The following is a 5,899-nucleotide window of genomic DNA, read 5'->3' on the forward strand; positions in this document are numbered from 1 at the left end:
GCGGGCGCGCTCTCTATGGTAGGCGTCTCTATGGCCGCAGTGCGACAGCGGCGCCTGGCGGCGGGGCTTAACAGCAAAATGGCGGCGGGCGGCCTGTGGAACGCGGGGCCTTGTTTCCTGCCTTCCCGCAAAGACGTGTCCTGTGTAGTGTGGTTAGCTGCGTACCAACAGGTGTGTTTCCCAGCAAGGTAGTTTTCACCGTTTCCCTCTAACGGGCCAGGGCACGGAAACCCTGCCAAAATCCAGCCTGCCGAGGGGAGAGCAGCGCTGGCGTGTCCGAGGTCACCAACGGCTATGGAAGATAGCCTCCAGCCTGCTGCTGACCACGCATTTCCAATGGTGTCTGCCTTTTTTGAAAACAACCCCAGACTCTGTAATTGTGAGAGAATGGCAGGAATCAACAAGACACAATTTAGTTGCATAAACATTATGCCACACGGCCTACAGGAAACCTGACTGGGCTGTCAGCTGGAGGTTCTGCCGGCGACCCTGCAGCATCCCAAATGGCTGTACGCATGTGAGTTGGACAACTGAATTGAGCCCTTGGTGTCATCTTAGGGCTGTGGGGTCTGGGTCCTGCCTGGCTCTCAGCTGCTGCTCTAGGAGCAGGTGAGTCTTCTTAAATCCCGGGTTGAAACTACTGCACCTTAGCTGACACCTCTAGTTACCCTAGAGCATCTTGATAGACTTTAAGTCCCTATGCCAGGAAGCTGAATCCTGTTTCTAGTTTACAAGTAACTGTCTGCATGCAGACACATGAATTCAGAAGTCTGAGTCTTTAACTGGATGATATTCTTGGTGTTCTCAATATCCAGGAATTGTTTAATCAACTGGCATCTGAATGGGAAAAGATTTCCCTTTCTTCTCCCCATCTGCATGGGGAAAAGAAATGTAAATATGGAAAGTATTGATGTGTCTTTACATAATTCTTCACCAGTAAATATTTAAAGCATACATAAGCACATCTCTTGAATATGCTCTCATCCTGCAGTGGTCCTCAGTTTACAGCAGTGAAAAAAACATGTTTAAGTTGCAGTGGTGGGCACAGGAGGCAGTTGTCCATTTTGTTCGCTTGTTCGCTTTTTATGTCTGCTTTAGTCACTGTACAGATGAGGAAAACTATTTAATAGGCCAGCAGATCCTCAAGTACAGGTCTTAAATGATCTTATACTGTTTTGCAGATAACACATCAGAGCTTCTCACTGTAGCTTTACCATCGGCAGATTCCTCATGGGTTCACTGCAAGTGAAGGATGCAGAAGCCGCCACATATGCACAGGAGAAGGCCTGTCTCTGTTCCCTGCACCACCACCCTCCAGATGTGTGCTCCCACATTCTCAGAGATCCCCAGCTTCAGCACTGGGACTGTAGTTGCATGCCCTCGCCTACCTCTCTCAATTTCCTGCTGCTCATCCCTAGCCCATGAGCTGTTCTGCTGCTGCTGCCAACGTCCTGCCCTCATCCAGTGACTCACCCACTACAGCTCCAGTGTTTAAAAACAGGCACCAGGTCCTACCTTGGATAAACTCCCACCACTTGACAAACTGGGACTGCAGTAACCTTCAGCGGCAGGCTGGTGGTAACCACCCAGTGGAAACGATGACTTTGAAGCATCAATGAAAACTCCCAGCGCAGGAGATCACCATCAATCCAGCAGCTGCAGCGAGACCATAGATGTTGTGCAGAGGTGCTATTTCACATCACAGATGCTGGTAACTGCTGGTCTTACTCTGTTTCTTTTATGGTTTAGTTAAGTACTAGTGTAAAGGCAGAATTGGGAACTACTGCTACCATACAACAGTTTGAAATAGTTCATACTTGATAGTCTGAGAGCCCCTGCATAGTATGCCACACCTTCTCCTGCAAACTTGCACTTGGGAGCACACAAAGCAGATCTAGTTACGTTCCAGAGAGTTTCAGTAGCAGCACAGTGAGACACTGCGTATGGCAAAAATTTTGAATCCTGTGCATAATGACAGCCCCACCCCCTGAGGCTGTGCCAGCAATAAATATTCTGGTTTTTTGAACTAAAAGAGTAAATCAATGCTCTGAAAAGTTACAAAATGCCAGAATTGAGGTTATCCATGCCATGACATCAGCCACAATCATGACAGCTTTCATAAACTATTTTTCTGATAAAAGAACTGTTACAAGCATTACATTTAATAATATTGTAAAATATACAGGCAAGAAGTAGTGATAACATACGTAACTTTTAAAAGCTGTAATCAAGCTTCAATACTGCAGTGTGGCAAGGGTAAACAGTGCCTCTGCTCAAATGCAGTCCTCTGTGTTGGGCAGATGTGTCATTTTTATTACTATTTTTTCACTGTCCTGAGATACCTAAATGAGTAAATGAAATGTCTCCCTTTGGGTTTCAGAGTCTGACATCAAGGTCAGTAAAGCAAGGGTATCACACCTACCAGGAAGAGGAAGGATGAACAGGCATAGTAAACATCAGTAAGGGACAGTATCCAAGTGCCACAGCGTATGTAAATCTGTTTTTTATTGTAAGACATTGTCTCTCCCCAACTCTGACAAATACATTGCGCTACTGACCTTAAAAAAACATCTAGCATGTGAAAAAGTTTGTACCTGTTTTCTGACTTCAACAGATAGTCTAGTAGAAGATACCACTTCTGCCTATAAGCTTTCTCATCTGTATCTTCAGTAGTTACAACACTGAATCCCACAAAAATTCACTAGAGGGAGCGCTTGTTATCTACATATATATAATAGATCTATTTATAAACACAATTAAAATAGGCTATAAACAGCAGATAATAGGTTTTGTATTAATGCCAGAATACAGACCATTCTTCCTTTCTTGAAAGAGGATATAATTCTCCCAACTACGCATGGTCTTACCTGTGTATTTCTTCTGCTTTTCCTGAAATGCACCATTTTCTTGACCTTAATGGTCATTTGTGGTAATGCATGCAAGATGTTACGTGGGTGTTTACATAAAATAAAACAACCCAGTATAATTCCATTTCCTTTCCTTCCTCTCCAAAACATATCAAAGAAGAAGAAAACCTCTTTTTAGTTTAAAACTTAGCTGTATCTGTTGGAGAATGGTTCATCTCCCATGCTCATCTAAATCTTTTCTACTCTATAATATCCAGAAATACTCCTAATACATATCTTTTAAGAAACAGTTAGTGTATGTGGCACCCTGTGGTTACTTTCAGTGTGATTTCTGTTTTCTCTTGTCACTGAACAGGGGACATCTCTTTATTGTCTCTCGCACTGAGGGAAAACAAAATGATTCACTTTGCAGTTGAACAGTTTATGAATGGTATTTGTAGGTGGAGGCGGCAGCACAGAAGAATCTCTTGGATGAAGAGATTGCATAACTGTTGAAGAGCCATTACAATGTTGTTTTCAGACTCTAAATAGCCTCTCCCCACAAAGCAAAATTAATCCCTGAAGTGGTTTTTTAATCTAACTGAATGCTGTGTGTCAGTGAAGTCTGTGAGTGTGACGGATTGTCTACCTTGGAAAGAATACATAACATTAGAAGTAATAGATGTGCTAATATGGGGCAATTTCAATTAACTGGAATTAATCATCACTTCTGTGGCTGGTTCTCCATGGGCCTAATTGTTGTATTGTTAAAAGCAACATCATATGACAATATACAGAGACAGTTTCAATCTCCCTAACTCATCCTTATAGCAGAGAACTGGTCTCGTTAGCACAGATTAGGAGCACGCAGTGCAGAGCAGGCCCTTTCTACTAATTTATCTCGGTGCACTGTGCCCACTGCCATCTATTTTACACTAAACATGTCACAAAATTTCTGCTTTTTGCTTTCAGCAAGGAGGATTTAGCATGTCTGGTGGTACTGGTTTATGAACTGTCTGGTCAAACGATAGTGTGCTGTGACCTATAAAAAATAAAAATTAGATTTAAGTTGCAAAGACACATTGTACTATGCTGGCTAGCAAGGTGTATGTTTTAAATAGTTGTAGTAACATGCTGTCAGATGCATTACTGATTATTTCAGTTTTTATAGAGGCATCCATGAGATGCTTTCACATACTGACAGATTTCAATATCTATCAGTTAAAATAAATCCAAATCTAAAAGATCAGGAGTTTTTTCTACTTTTTTTCCATTAACCATTTAGGGGGAAATATTTGAATGTGATTCAAATTAACACTTGAAAATTAAGTATTTCCTCCACAATATTACATGTTACAGATTGATACCAATCATAAAAGCATCTAATGTTTTTATGTACACTTTTAAAATCCAAAATTACTCTTAGCAATTTATGAAGTGAAATGCAAGAGCTGTTGGCCTATCTCTTCATCTGTTTCTGAAGCAGAGAAGAGCAACAGGTTAATACTGGTAACCTTCCTCAGTAATATATTTCTCTTTTGACAAAGGGAAGAATTCCACAAGATTCAGTACTAGTGCAAGTGTTGACACCCCAAAGACTTTTTTTAAAATAAGTGAAACTGCATTATTACAATTGTAGAACCATGAGTTTCTGAAGAGCTTTTAAACAGACGAGATCCCCTCTGTAGGTTCAGCCTGCCTCCCCCACCTATGTTTCACCTAATCCAGAAAGACCAGAGATATTTTGGTAGATCTGGCATAAGCGTCGATGGCATCAATTCCGTGTTTCAGCAGCAATGCCTGTAGCCCAGCCTTGCTTCTCAACATAACACATCGTGGAAGTCAGGGGAATCAGTGGCAGAATGCCATGCTGAGTTTTCATTATTGCTTTTTGCTCCTGGCAATCCTTCTTCCTCATTTTCCAGGGTCTGACTTTGAAATCGGAAGAGCTAAACAAAGGGAGGATGACTAAGTCAGAACATATTTGATTTGCTCATAACACTGCTCTTTTCATGCTGACAGATACTGACAATATGTCTCAGAATGTGCTTCCAGGGCTCATTCATTTTAAGCTTTACATCTTAAAAAATGTCTTATAGTCATTTCTGTTGACAAGGTAGTGGGTTTATACTAAGATGCAGAATAAGACAGCTGAAATAGTCATCAGGTGGCCCAAAGCACTGCCAAAGTTTTATCGAAGTTTGTTTCTGGCCCATAATATATATACTCTTCTGTATCTATCTCTATAGCTATCTCTATACACACACACATATGTATATGAACTATACTATGCAAACTGATTGCCCCCTAAGCTCCCTCTGCAGCCAGCAGAGACACAGAATTTTGTGTAGGGAAAGGCCTCAGGTGTTCTGGTGATTCTGTGCTAGGGGATGACAAGCCACCCTAGGATTAATTTGTAAATACTCTCCTCCCTTCTCTCTCCAGATATGTCAGTATGTAGAGAGACCACTTCCGAAGTGTTTAGGTATTAAAAAAGCCTTCGTAGTCAGAACAAAACTCTTAAGTTATGTAGGTACCACATATGGCTAATATTGGACAGCAATCAACTTCCAGCCAGAGACTGAAAGCTCCCCAAAAGATTAGGCTGTTGAACTTGCCACAAATGAGCAGATATTCAGGTACAGTTGCTTGAACACATCTCAGTGGATATCAGGCAGCCTAGATTGCCTACACCTGAAAAGCCTCCATCACACTCCAGGATTGAGTTAAGACCATGTGTCTCAGCAGCAGTCTTCTAATTGTGGGTTAATTCAGGACATTTATACTGTGATAGCTATTTGATACAGTTTTCTATCTCCACTTCCTTTGATTTAGCAACTGCCAGAGCAGGCTGCTAAATGTGATGCTGGAAGTGTGGATCTACACTGGACCATGCTCAAAGTCACATGAAAGTTCAGTCTGCCACCAGGATATGAGAACTTGCAAAGATCCTCGTGCACCTTCCTGTTACAGGTCTTCCCATTAAATAAGTGATAACTGAGGCTACATGCACTGAGACTGTGCAGACTTTTGGGGAAGGCAGCTACAACATT

This window comes from Haliaeetus leucocephalus, unplaced genomic scaffold (genome assembly GCF_000737465.1).
Source record: "Haliaeetus leucocephalus isolate CR32 unplaced genomic scaffold, Haliaeetus_leucocephalus-4.0 Scaffold712, whole genome shotgun sequence".
Classification (NCBI taxonomy): domain Eukaryota; kingdom Metazoa; phylum Chordata; class Aves; order Accipitriformes; family Accipitridae; genus Haliaeetus; species Haliaeetus leucocephalus.